This window comes from Pseudopodoces humilis, chromosome 4, assembly GCF_049639895.1.
Source record: "Pseudopodoces humilis isolate 2021_Gansu_Grassland_sample_001 chromosome 4, ASM4963989v1, whole genome shotgun sequence".
NCBI classification, from domain to species: Eukaryota; Metazoa; Chordata; class Aves; order Passeriformes; family Paridae; genus Pseudopodoces; species Pseudopodoces humilis.
In genome coordinates, this window is record NC_142203.1 from 1,291,937 (window position 1) to 1,306,612 (window position 14,676).

A 14,676-nucleotide genomic window follows, 5' to 3' on the forward strand; every position below is an offset into this window, starting at 1 on the left:
ATTCTATTCTATTCTATTCTATTCTATTCTATTCTATTCTATTCTATTCTATTCTATTCTATTCTATTCTATTCTATTCTATTCTATTCTATTCTATTCCATTCCATTCCATTCCATTCCATCCCACCCCATCCCATCCCATCCCATCCCATCCCATCCCACCCCATTTCCATTTCTATTTCTCTTTTTTTCTATTTCTATTCCATCCCATCCCATCCTGAAACCTGCCTGACAAAAAGCACTCCCAACCTCCATTTTGCAAATCCCTGCACTGTTCCATCACCTTAAAAGCCCGTGGTGATATGGTCAGGGCTAAGCTAGTTGTTACCAGATAGAAACTGTATTTTTATATCTGTCATAGGGTCACAAGGATATGTCACCATCCTTGCAAGTCTCCAGATAAATCAGAATATTTCTTGTTTTTATTTTTAGCTGTAACAGTCTGAAATATTCCCTGCTGTAAAGTGGTGAAAAAGGAAGTGAAGTCACAAAAGATTGTAAGGCATATGAAATGAGGTCTGTGGAAGATCTCTTTGAAGAAATATAGACTAATTGGGCAGAAAAATGCTGTTCCTGGTCCCAGTGACTGGAAATCTGGAAAATCTATCATGTATAGAACTCCATCTTCTTTCAGAAATGGTATGTAATCCCGATTTAAATATATAAATTCTGTGTAATATCTGAATGGACAAGGTCAGCATTTCCATGGGTGAATTGCACCACAGAGCCTGGGGCCTATTTCTGTGCTAAACTTCATATCCTTTTACAGTCCTATCCTAGGACTGCCTGTACAGAAAGCTCATTGTTCGCAAGCTGCAAAGAGAAGCCCACTCCTTCACGAAACAAAACAGCTTTTAGCTCTGTGGCACATCCCTCAGCAGCAGCGTGGCCACAGCGTGGCAATTCATCACCGAGAAATGGCAAGTGGACCCGGGGACTCGACAGCAGTGTCCTCTGGACAGACCCGGTTTCACAAATCGCTGTTTCCTCCGCCAAAAGAAAAAGTTGAAAAAGCCCCTTGTGACTCCTTGCAAGGGACCCTGCCCACTGCAGCCAGCTTCCAGACAGCTGCCAGTGTTTATCTCACTGAGCCCCTCATTTCATCTTTCTGTGCAATCAGACGACGAGGGGGAGAAAGACACACACATAACTTTACGAGCACTGAGCCCACACCAGCGACATTTGATATTTTGGCAGCGAGCTTTCTATTTTCCAGCTGTGCCAAGTCAAGAAACATGCTAGGAAAAGAAACTAGTGCATAATTAAGTCTTCCTTTTTTTTTTTTTCCCTTTATTTTTTTTCCCCCCTTGGAGACTTCTCAGTTGACTTTTATTCTTCTTCTCCTCTCTCTTTTTGTCTCCGTTTTGAGAATTTGCTTTGTTTTTAGTATTTTTCAAGGGAGCTTTCTCGCCAAACAGGTTTGTTTAAGTTCTCACCATTCTCCTGATTACTAATAAAACAACTCAGCCAGAAGAAGAGTTATGTTGTGGGGAAAAGGGAAGTGAGGATGCAGCACTAATTTTTATTTTATTACTATTGATGGTACATTGTCATTGTTGTTACATGACTCCTGCTCTTGGTGCCATTACAGTAATTTCACCTCCCCCTTGCTTCCTGCTCCTGGTTATGGTCTGTGTCCTTTTCTCTGTCCCTTAGGTGAGATTTTCCTCTTGTCATCCCAATATCCATCCTCTTTAAAATGTGATTGGTTTGGCTCTTTGGGCTGACAAGAGGAGTTACTGTAGGAAAAGGCAAAAAAGGTGTTAATAACAGAAGTTCTTGGGCTGTGCCCTGCCTTGATTGTGGGATCTTTCCTTTCAAACAGTGCTGAATCCAGATCAGGGGCATCCTGAAATCTAATTATTAATAAAGGAACTTCTGGGGCACGACTGCAAACCTCTCAGTGGAAGGTCCAACATCACTGTGATCTTGAGGAACAAGGATACACACACACCTGCGTTATTTTCCTTTCCTGTCCTCCATGCTGGGGGATTGTTATGTTTCTGCCCATTTAGAGGAAAAATACCAGTTTTCACTACCTGTGAGTGTAAGTTATTTGCATTTTTGTTATTGCTGAGCTCACCCAGAGCCTTCTCGTGGCCCCGGTGTGGCCGTGCCGGGAGGGGCTGGGGGAGCTCGGGGGGACACAGCCAGGACAGGCCACCAGAACGGAGCACAGCGCTGCTCCAGAGCGTTCGGCACTAATTACCCCGACTGCTAATTACTAATTACACCGGTTTGGGAGTGGGAAGGGGAGGAGGGAGGAAGGGGATTGAGGGCAGGGCTGGTGTTTGTCTTCCCAAGGCACAGGTGAGGGGGCCCTGCCCTCCGGGAGGTGCTGAAGGGGAGGCAGGGAAAGAATTCCTTGTCTGGCTTTGCTCGTGTGCCTGGCTGAGCTTCCCTACTGAGCTGGCTTTATCTCAGACAGTTTGGGTAAAAAGTTCTCGTTTCACCCACCCAGTTCTGAAGAGGGAGACGTCCAGCTGCTGATACAGAGGTGGAATGAAATGAAATGAAAAAGTGAAATAAAAAAGAGGTTGTTTGTGATTCAGCATGTTGGGGTCAGAGATGCAAGATATATACCTTTATCTGTGATGCCTAACTCTGACCCCCAAGAAAGCACAGAATTTCACGTAGCACCATGGAGACAACTGTTAGAGTTAAATAGAGAAGCTGAAAATGTAAGTGTGTAAATTAGAGAGTTTTCTTAAGTCACTGGGTGAGAAAAGATTAAGATTTAAAGATTTAAATTTGTTTAAGAAATAAGAGGCAAGATAGAGGAATTGGGGAGTTGTCTCTTGTCCTTCTTCTTCCTTCTTCATCTTCTTCTTCTCCAGGTTTTTGGGTAGCAGTGAGTGATTGGGCAGAGAATGCTGCAGTGCAGCTCAAAGGTGATGGGTCATTGGGTCACTAAAAGAATAATTTACTTGGCATTTGTTAATTGGGTAAATGAACATATAAAAGACCTTGAAGAAGATCTTTGTTGGCCATTTTGCACCTTTCTATCTTAGTGCACTCAGCTCCTTGTACCTTGTATCCATGTAATGAAGATAAAAGAAGAATAAACAGCCAAGTCTGAACAGGAGAAAACTGCCTCTCTCTCATCAGTCTCAGTCCAAGGGGGAAAAGAACCCAACCACAAGTGTCCCATCAGGACATCAGCTCTGTGCCCTCCTCCTACAATAGCATCAAGGAGGCTCTAGATTAATTAATGTGAATGCTGTTAATTAATCACCAGGCTTAGTCTTAGCTTAGAGTTCTGTTGGGGAACCTCTGGTTCTTCTACTCGTGGGATTAGAACCATGTCATCATACAAGTGCCAAAAGCTGGTTTTCACAGGATGGACTTGCAGGCAAATCCAGCTGATAATTTAGCTAAGAAAAGGAATGTTTTCTTAAACTTTGAAATACATTAAACAAATTTTTTAAAAGTTTCAAAGCATATTGTCCTTTAATAATAAAGCCTTTGGGGTTTTTTTTCTGTTTTGTCTTGGTTTTTTACTCTTTTTTTTTTTTTTCCTAATTGTATAAGTTCAGAAGATGAAAAGATCTGAGCTAAATGAAAGAGGTGTCTTGTCTCAAAATGTAAAGTTTTTGGAGTGATCTTTAAAAAACAGAAAATGCCTGGAGACCTGTCTTTTCAACCTAAGCATGTCTTCTTCCTCTTTTAAAAAAAGCTGTTCATCGAAAGACAAGAATTGTTTTTCCCCAGGTGTAATTAGGATCTCCTGTGCTCTCATCCACACTAAAAGCCGTCTTTGTCTCACGTCTTCCTGAAAACAAAGCCAAGAGACTAAAAAGAGAACCCATGCAAAAGAGCTGCTCTGTTGGGCTAAACTTTCTAATGCTTAGGGAAAAAAAAAAATATTAGGGAGATATTTTGTTGAAAGTTGTTGAGGAGAATATTGAAGTTTCCCTACTTTGCAAAATTTAGCTGTAAATGTTCAGTCAGTTGCTCTGTTACTGCCTTGTGACTCCTGCCCTCATACTCAGATAAGATTTTTCTGGGGATTCCAGGAAGAAAGGACTGCCAAGCACTCAAATCTGATTTTTACAACCACGTTCAGACTGAGGCTGGTTTTTGCAGAGGTGCCTGGTGCATCCAGATGCTTCTTTTCAAGAAAAGCGACCATTAACTTGGAATTACCAGATAAAATGTTTTCACTCCATTCAAAAATAACATTTTTTTGTATATTCAAAGTATCAGGGAAGCGTCTGGTGCTGGTAGTTTTGTTTCCTTCATTTGTTTTATGTGTTTTGTACAAGGAAGAGGCAGCACAACCTGGAGAGGCAGCTCCATTCGGCTCAGACAAAGAACAACGGGGAGGAGGAATGCATCCACAAAACCAGTCAGGAGAGGCATTTCTGCCCACCAGAGGAGAATTCCTCTTGGCCAGCTGTGATATCACTTAACAATGACAGCTCTCTGGTTTGGGGAGTGCAGCATGTGTTTCCAATGCCCGATGTGCAGCCGCTCCACCAGATCATCATTTAAAGTCACATCCCGCCCTCCCCGCGGTGGTTCCTCTGACACCACCGAGCTGAATGGCCTTGTGTTCCCCCCAGAGACAATTCCCAAAACCTTGGACCCATCCCTGGCCAGCAAGAGCTGGGGATAAGCTTTCTCCATGGGTGGCCTGGAGGAGTGGACACCTCTCTTTGAAGTGACCACCTTTGGTGGCCAGGTGTCCCACGAGACCGCAGCTCCCCAGGTCCCCCCCGAGGTTTCTGCCCTGGAAGCAGCACAAATACCTTGCTGACAAGGTTTTGCAGGGGCTGCTTTGGGAATGGAGGGGACTGGAGACGTTCCCATGAACTTTGCTGGCCCTTCCTCTGCCCACCCCCCCCGAGAGCTCGGCCCCAGAGCAGGCAGCATGTGTCTGATGAAAAGCCACTGATGTGTGTGCTCATCCTGCACCGAGTGAGGCGTAGCTGGATATTTACATGGCTCAAGGAATGCTTGGTCTTTCTCAGGGCCAAGAAAAATAAAGTCACCAGCCACCCCCCATAATGAAAAATGAGGTGCTGCTCCCAGCCATCTGCAGCAAACTTGGCTTGATTGTTTGTTTGTTTTATTTTATTTTTTTTTTTTTTTAATAACCTTCTAAAGCTTGGCTCAGATTATTTTGCTTCCAAAGCCTTTGCCCCTAAAGAAGCAAATGACCCTTTTTTTTTTTTAATATTCTTTCCCAAAGAAAGACATGTGTGGAGGGACATCTCTGCCTGTTTTATGAGGAACATGGCACATGAGAAAGCAGGATGGTCTGGGACAGCTGGAACTACAGGCTGTAAGCAGGAGGTGCGAAGAGGAGTATTGTCTTTGTCTAAAAAAAATTGAAAGCTGGAAGAAATTTTATCCTTACATTGAACACAGCATCATCCAAGGAGTTTGCAGCGTTAATTAAACCACTTATCCCTTAAATACAATTTCTTAAATTTTGGGTCCCAGGCAAGAGACATCAGCACAAGTCTGATTCTTGCCCTGAGCACGAACAGGTGAGGGATTGTCATTTAGAAAAGCCTTGGACAAGGGTGAGGGGGAAGGAAGGACAAATCCTAATCCACAGTATCACCCCACAACATTAATCACCACAAGCCACGCTTTGCTGGGAGATCAGCCCGCAGGAGGGGAGCCCCACCTGCCAAATACAGAGTGATCTGTGAGCACCAGGATAATCACTGCTGGCTGTGCCCACAGAGATGGAGCTGTTTCTGGGTGAGATAAGGCCTTTTCCAGCACAGCAGCTCCTGTCTGGCATTGGCAGGGTCAGATGATCCATGAATGGGTATGAAAATCCCTGTTGCAAACAACGGTGGAAGAAAAAAAAAAAAACCCCACTGATCTGAAAGATTTTAAATTCAGGGCGTGTATAATCCTGTGGCACCTGCTGAGGCGAATAGGGAAAGGCTCTCAAGAAGTTAAAGCTTTAAAACCATTTGCATTTAGAAAAGTGGAGTGTTTTGCTGCAGGTTTGATCCACATCTGCAGGTGTCCAGCTGTGTTCTGCTACCACGGCCCCCTGCACCTCATGGCACCGAAGTTCCTCCTTAACAGGAGGAAAAACTCTGGTGCTGTAGGAAATTTGTCCATGGAAAGGAGCCCAGGAGATGAGAGGGATGACAACTCCCACCATGACTCCACAGATGTTCACACTGCTTGAAAAGGAAGGAAAAATTCATTAGGAGTTCAAACCACCTGCCTGTAGGTTAATTCCTGGTCAACTCCAGTGAGTGCTTGGTGCTCTGAGATGTGAAGCTTGATGTAATTCCCCAAAAAAGCAAACTCCCTGTGCAATATAGATGCTGTGCAAAACCCTGAAGCATAATTAGGGTTTTATGATTAGTATATTACTATTATGATTAGTTTTTATTATTAGTATTAGCATAATTCTCCTAAAACAGGGCCTGAGCATTTCTTGGGGTAGTCAAAAAAAAAAAAAATTCACTGAATCAACTGAAACATGGGAAACAACTACCCAAGAGATGGTGGATTTGTCTTCACTCTGAGTGTTTAAGGCAAACCAGAGACAATATTCTCCAGCCACCAACAAAGGCTGGAATCACAGACAGCTGGAAGACACAGAGGTGTTTTAATGGTCTGCCTCTTCCTAGCGAAGATCACAGGCATGGAAAGGTTTAGGTTGGGAGAAACATTAAAACTCATCCCATTCCAGCCCTGCCTTGGGCAGGGACACCTTACACTAGACCAGGTTGCTCCAACCCTGTCCAAGCCAGCCTTGGACACTGACAGGGATGGGGCAGGATGTTTTTACTAAAATCTCCATTTTTCTCCCATCAGTCATGCCAGAGTCACTCTGAGAAGGGGAATTAAGTAGAACTGAACTGTTCATCGCAAGACTTCTGACTGGAACAGGCAGAGAAGTCCCTCCCAGAGACCTCTCTGACTTTCTACCGTGTTTTTGAGGTTGATCAATAGAAAATACATGACCTGACTTGATACAAGGGTGGCATGAGACACGTGTGGGATCTTCCATCGTGAGCCCTGCATCATGGTTGTGTTCAGAGGGCATGGGAACCCTAAAGCATCTCTTGGGGACACCTCCTCTTTGCCTATGACCCCCTCAGAAGTGTTTTTAATTGATTTTGGGAGTCTGTGCTCTGGGCTCCGTCAGTCACAGAGTCATAAGGGTTTTAGTTGTAAGAATTTACTGTAAGGGTATTCCAAGTGTTGATATAAAATAGGAGATTTATCCCCATCTGAAGTCAAACGAGGGTTAAATTTTAAATGCCCTTCTCTTTACAAACATTAGCCTGCTGGGTTGCTGTAAAGTACAGATACAAGGCAGCATTTTTTGGTGCATGAGCAGAGCATATGCACATTAAAAAGTACACTCAGATACTAAATATGTTGCATTATTTTAATAAACTGATGTAGAAGGCGTGGTAATGGGTTGCCAGACTTAGAAAAGATGAATCCATCTGCTTTGCTGAGGGCTCCTCTGTGCTGGGAGCGGAGGAGGCAAGGCAGGAGGCAGAACATGAAGTCTGCAAAAGGCATTACAAGGTTTCTGTTTCCTTTGTCATGGGTCTGCTCAATAATATTTATCCACTTTTCTTCTTGCTATCACAAAGCGGAAATTATGGAAATAGAGGAAAATTAGAGGTACCAGGTTTCTAAATTAGTAATTTAGATTAGTAGTACATGAAATGATTAGTAACACATGAAATTAAGTGCAATGATGAGTCAGGCTGGGTGAAATAAGGGTATAATTCCTGACAGAGTATTTCAGAGATGCAAGAATTAACTGCTTGGTTTAATTGTTGCTAGCATAGCTAAGAAGTGGTGAATCCCACTTTTCACTCTTCTTCACAGCCTGGTGGCTTGTCCACAGGAGACACAGAATCACAGAAAGCTTTGGGCTGGGAGGGACCTTAAAGATTGGAGTTCTGGTCCATCTGTGAGATATCCTGGCACTGGAGGGGTTTCTGCACGGCCCAGGGCTGCTGAGGGGAGCTTGGCCAAAGGCTGAGACCCCCTCAGTGCACAATAAACAGTGACAAATCCAGGGCTGCCAGCCACAGGAGCAGCTGGATGGCAGGGAGAATATCCCTGGTCTTTGTTCAAACAGTTTACATCAGGATTTCACCTTCGACTCATCCTTACTAACTTGGAGAATTCACCTTTTACCACAATGGGCAATGCCCACTGAAGAAAAATTCCCCGATGAGAGCCTGAGTGAGCTTCTGGTTGCACTCAATACGGTGTTTTCTCCCTCCTCACACGTTTTTTTCCAAGCACAGCACAGCTCTTCCAGCAATTTATGGAGAGAAATACAGGGGTATGTGTTCTGTGGGTTGTAGTGTCTCCAAGCCCCAGCACCCCGGACTCGTCCCACACCTTCTGCCACAGAATCTGCCAGCCTGCAAATGAATCGAGGCATTTCTTTCCCTTCCTGTAACTTCTTGGCCCAGAATTTCCCAGGCCTGCCTCTCTTCCCCAAATGTGAGTGTTCCGTAATAGCATCTGGTGTATGAAATGAGATAAAGCTCCGTTTGTGTGGAGCAAGAACAATAAACGGATGTCACGATCTGTGTAATGCTGAAGGCTTTAATTGCATCCCTTCCCTTAAAGAGGGAGGGGAGCTGGTTGTGATAACAGGCTGTTTATCTCACATTTGTCAGCAATTAGCCTGAGAAGGTGCTTGTCCCGACGATTTTCTGAGCAGGAGCAAGGGTGCAAGGAGAAGTGTTTGGTCACGGTGCATTTTCTCACTGCTGCTAATCCCCTCCCTTGGACTGATTATTGGCCACATGGATTGTTACCAGGGGGGGATTATCCACGGCACCGATAACAAAAGGCAGAGGGGATCTGGTTTGTTTCTTGCTTGATTTACAGAGGAGGGTGAAGCTGGGAGGGAGGGAAGGAGGAGAGTGTGGATGTGCTTCATTGGGAGTGTTCAGTGCAACCTCAGCTGCTCCATCTGTCATTAATCCAAGCAGGGTCCACCCAGCATCCAGAGCTGTCCTTGCTAAAGACACATGCAACCACAGAAGAAAAGACCCCTGAAAAAAAAACAAAACCCAAACACCAAAACCCACCAAAAAACCCACCAAAAAACAAAACAAAACAAAGGTTAAAATAATTTTTTTTTTCCTTAAATTTCTTAATTGTGGTGTTGGCTCTGCTGACTGGGAAGCTGACAGATTGTAAAGGGTTTTCAGAGGCCAGGAAAGCTGTAGGGAGACAGGTGATGTTTTGAAGATGAAGTGTTTTGAGCTCTCTCAGGCTGCTGAATCATAAGGACAGGGTATCAGGTCTCCTTTCTCCCCTGTCTATGTTTTACCCTGACAGGACCTCGCTGATGGGCAGCACTGGGTGTTTTCCACTTGCTCTAAAAGCCACATGTTTGACACAGCTGAAAATATTTACAAATTTGAGGACACTCTGTCTTATGTCAACTGATGAGTTATTACAGGTGACATCAGTGTCAGCTTGCTTTTTTGAGGGGGGAAAAAAAGAATCAATGTGAAATTGTGTTGTACCAAACCTTTGAATGAGTCAAAGTTCCAAAGTTCCAAGTGCTTTCATTCTTTCCAAAAGCAACTCTGAAGAGAAGCTCACTGCTCCTAAGGTTTAGGTGAGCTATTTTAAAGAAAATGAAGAATAATCTTGATTAATGCTAAGGAAATAATTAGTGATGAGCCAACACACTAAATAATAACATCAGAACAGATGAAAAGGTTTCTTTATTGTTTACTTCAGTTGACAGAAAGTGTATGACAATTTTTCTGGAGGTCTTTTGCTAAAACATGCTTATCTGAAACAGTTTTTTAAAACCTGTTTTCTAAAACAGTTAATTTTGAAAGGGCAGATTTAAAGGGTTCAGAACTGGGATCAGATTTATAAATTAGAGTGATGAAATAATGGGAATCACCCTTTTGACACTGCACTTACAGATCACAATCATTCAGGCTTAGCACCTGGTTTATAAATTCTGGGTTGTGAATTTGGTTTACAAGTTGATATTTTGGTCTCATGTGCCACTTTGGAATCAAAGCTGCCACTTTGAGAAGTTTTAGTGATGCCTTCTGTCACAGGTGAGTGAGAAGCTGAGACACGAACAGAAAGTGTTTGAGGGAGCCCAGGCTGAAAGCTGTGTGGACAGATCAGCTGATGAAAACTTCCTTCTTGAGGAATGTTTCATGTAGGGAATACTGGGGTTTGTTGATTGAATTTGTGCCAGTAGCAGAGGTGAGGAAACCTATTTTCCTTTTCTCATGCAAATGCTCTTGTGTGTGAAATTTGACAGAGTAACAATGCTGCAGCTCTCAGAAATTGCTGCTCACTTGAATAAATCACTAACTGAATGAAACCAGTCTGCAAGTAGTTTCTAAGTAAATTACTCACGAAATTCATGTGACTGCACACTCCAAGAGTTCTTATTTTCACCTTGATTCTGTTTGCAGTTACTGCTGCAGGCCTTTTGTTTGATTAGAGATGAGGACATTTTTATATCCCCTTATTCCTGTAATACAACCAGAGTCAAGGGGTTAAAAGTTTTTTACAGAAGAAGGGGAAAAACAAGAAAAGAGCTAATTGAATATGTCATATTCTGTATGAAAGTGTTATCTGAATCACAGGGATTTGAGATGCAGTTGGGGAACAAAAAAGTGTTTGTGTAAGGGGATAAGTGGACATAATGGGGTGGAAATAAGAAATGGAGGGTTTGGGATGTTTGTCAAGGGAAAAAAAAGCTTCCTAATGAAGTAAAATAGGCTGAAAAATAATCATTCACAGGAGGCATTGCTCAAGACAATTTAAATTGATGGGACAAAAAAGCCAAGAAACAACAGAGGGGACTCAGCTGATCTTTTCTGTCTCTTTACATAAATCATTGAAGGGAAGGAAAGAGGGGAAATAAGGAGTGAGAATTTTTGAATGACACCATAACCAGTATTTGTGCTCTCAAGGAGACCAAGATTCACCTACCAAAAAAAAAAAAAAAAACCAAAAACCAAAAAGATTTTTAGGCAGGTGTGAGGACTTTGAGGACTTTGGCTTCCAGCATTGGTGTGAAATGGTCATTTTTACATCCTGAGACTGCACATTTTGGCATCACCCTGCTGGATTCCCTGCAAGGGTGGAGGCTGAACTTGCATCTCCCTCCACAGGGACTGGTGGGAGATTTCTCCCTGCATCCTTCCCTGTCCCAGGAGTGCTGAGCCCCTCCTTCCCCTCAGCAGGGCTGAGAGCAGGGGATGCTCTCAGTGGAATCTCCTGGTGAATGTTAAATCCTGGTCCTGCAGCTCCAGAGGGATGACTGCCCTCGGATCTAGAGGCGTCATTTCTGTGCTTAGCAGGAATCAAAGCGTGGCCAAACCTGAGCGCAGAGAGGGGGAGTGGAGGGGAAGCTGCAGCTGAGTCTAGAGCAGAACAGAATCACTGGGCTGGAAGAGAACTGCAAGATCGATTCCACCCCATGCCCTAACACCTCAACCAGACCTCTGCCACATCCAGTGTTTTTTTAACACATCCAGGGATGGTGACTCCACCACCACCCCAGGCAGACCATCCCAGTTCTTTATCACCCTTTCTGTGAAAAGCTTTCTCCTGACATCCAACTTGTATTTCCATGGCACAGCTTCAGGCTGTGTCCTCTCCTTCTGTCAGTGCTGCCTGGAGAAAGAGACCGACCCACACCTGACTGAAACCTCCTTTCAGGGGGAAATAAACTCACCTGTGAGCCTCCCTTTCCTGTCTGCACAGGGCCAGGACTCGGGGTGGGCTGAGGAGCACACGATGAGCCTGGCTGCTCCAGCCAGGTTTGGGAGGGACTAAAATTCACCAAATTCAGTGAAGCTGTGCTGGGTGTTGTTATTGTTTTTCTGCAGAAGGGGAAGTGAGAACTGTCCCACTGCATGGGCTCTGAGGGCTGTCCACACTGAACAAACCCACGGGGTTTTGGGTTTCAGAGGGAGTTCATCTGAAAGTTTGATTGACTGTGTGAAGTGACCCGTGTAATCCCTGCTGAACTTTCTTCTCTCCCCTCAGGCCAGAAAGGAAGTGAAGCTTCTCCTGTGCCTTTTTATGTATTAACATGCAGCTATCTGTATTTCCTGACTGACACACCTGCATCAGCTCCAGCATTTCTTCTGTCTTGCTCCAGAAGTCCCTGTGGATGTCAGACACCAAATCCAGTAGGATTTGGCCACGTTACATCCTCCTTCCTTCACAGATTTGGAACAATTCACAAAATCAAACAACAAAAAAGCCTGTCATACACAAAAGCCTCCCTCATCTCTCCTCGAGGATCCTTGATCAGGCTTTCATGGATCACATTCCACATCCCCACAAAGCCTGCAACCATAATTTTGCCCCTCGTGTTTGGAGCACATGGGATTTGTGCAGATAGAGCCACACACAATGTGCTGGAAAGCGGAGTGCCCAGAGCTCCAGCTGCATCACAATGGGTTTGTCAGAACAAAGAGGAGAGGCAGAGCTGGAGCCTGGGCACTTCCAGAGCTGCACAGTTCCTTTCATCCATACCCAGGAATTTCAGCATGGGAATGCCAGGGGTGAGCCAGGTGCAGGTGTTGAGCTCCGTCCTCTTGGGTGCTTTGGGCCCTGAAATGTGAGAATAGGAAAGGAGCTAATTAGAAAACAACAACAACAAAACAATCCAAAAAGTCACCATTTCCAGTGACACATCTGGAAGAGACTGTAGCATTGTCACTCTTTCTTGTTTTCATTACATTCCTCAGGAAAAAAGTTTCTTCTTATAAATTTACTATTCACTGAAAAAGATTCTGAAGAGCTGGCAAGAAGTGTCCTATCACAATTATATTTACATTATATTATATAATATATAATATATAATATATAATATATAAAATATAAAATATAATATATAATATATAATATAAAACATATAATATATAACATAATAACATATAACATATAACACATAATATATAATATATAATATATATGTATAATATATTATATGCTAGATAATATATTATATAATTTATAATATTATATATTCATATAATTAATATAATAATTAATATAATTAATTAATAATTAATAAAATTAATTTTTATATATGTAATTAATAATTTTATTACAATCCATTTTCAATGTACATTTCAGTCTCAATGATTAGGAAGGAACACTTATTTCTATCTGCTGACTTTTGGGTGAATATATGAATTTCTGGTTTTGAATGTTTTGACTCTTTATTTGAATTGGGTGGGAAAAAGGGGAAAATTCTGGCTCCCTCTTTACCACATATATTTTTGTGGTGGCACAGAGCATGTTGAAGGCATTTCAGCAGGAGATCCACTACTATTTTCCTTCACTTGTGATCATGACCTTCTGGATGTCATCCCTTTCAGATGTGTATTTGGTGTTTTTTAAAGGAATTGAGAAATTATGCATTCAACCACACACTGCTTTGTCTCAGTGAGGCTCCTTTTTAGCACTGGGATAATATAAAAAATATAAATATAAGTATAGATATAAATATAAATATAAATATAAATATAAATATAAATATAAATATAAATATAAATATAAATATAATATCAGGGCCTTGGAAGAAGCTGTTCACCCATCCCTGGATGGCCACTTTTGACAGGAAATGTGGAAGGTTTAATTAAACCCCTCACAGGGTGGAGTTTATCTGTTTATTCATTTAGTTAAACACACGGAACATGAGACAGGACTTTCAAATTTACTGTTTTTTTCTGATAAATCTGGATTGAATGGGGAGCAGAGACAGATTTGAAAGGTCAGAGAGAACTCCTATGGCCATCTGCAGCTGGGCAAACAAATGGCAGTGAATAGAAGGAAATAGTTATTCAATAGCATTAAGTAATTTTTAAAATACTAATGAAGAAAAAAAATCGGATTAGATTTATAAACACCATGGTAAAGAAAACTGACAAACACAATGTTTCTCTCTCCCAAAAGACAATCATGTTTTAATAGGAGGTGAGGGGTTTTATGTCTTTTCACGAGAAGAAAAAATGCTCAAACAGCTCATGATCTTGATCCGAAAATCTGCTTCAGCCACATTTTCCAAAAAAAATTTATTTTTTGCCGTTCTGCCTCCAGTAAAGATCACACAGCAGACCATGCTTCACCTGCACTGGGAGGACCCATCTGTCTTTTTAGTCTGGAAATACTGAGAGTGAGATTGCTGCAGCGTCTGTCACCTCCAGCGTTCTCAGGTTGGGCTGGAACAGGAAATAAGGAAAGTTTTTTGGGACGCAAAACTAATTCTCTCACTGTGGAGGGGGAAGAACAAACCTCAGGACTATTGTGCCAGCCCAAGAACAATAATGCTCTTTTACCTCTTCCAGAGGAGTCTCACAAAGTTTCCAAGTGCTTTGGTCATTCTGTAAGAGCTTGTAAAGCTCTGGAAGAGCCAGAGGGAAAGAGGAAAACAAACCAGGAGGGGCCAGCTTGGTGAAACCCTGCTCTGGCCACAGTGGTAGGTGGGTATAACACAAATAAAGGATCTGTTTACAAAGCAGATGGCACACCACAGGGCTTGTGGCTGCAGCATTTTTTTGGGGCTAGACTGGGAAAAAAAAAAGAAAAAAAAAGAGAGGGCTTTGAGAAGACCAGGGCTTATTACTCTGGGGAGGATGTGAGGATGTGTTGTCCCTCCTGCACCATCCCTGTGCAGGTTCCATGGGAAAGGGAGGA

General features: G+C 42.8%; 1 long non-coding RNA gene across 1 annotated transcript; it reads right to left on the reverse strand.

The window, feature by feature from the left end:
* Window positions 1-9,467: 9,467 nt before the first annotated feature.
* On the reverse strand, window positions 9,468-11,776 carry LOC148184392 (uncharacterized). Its single transcript, XR_015772366.1, has 3 exons — window positions 11,699-11,776; window positions 10,369-10,486; window positions 9,468-9,603 (listed from the first exon to the last, which is right to left on the reverse strand). It is a non-coding gene; the product is annotated as an uncharacterized LOC148184392 (long non-coding RNA).
* Window positions 11,777-14,676: the final 2,900 nt, after the last annotated feature.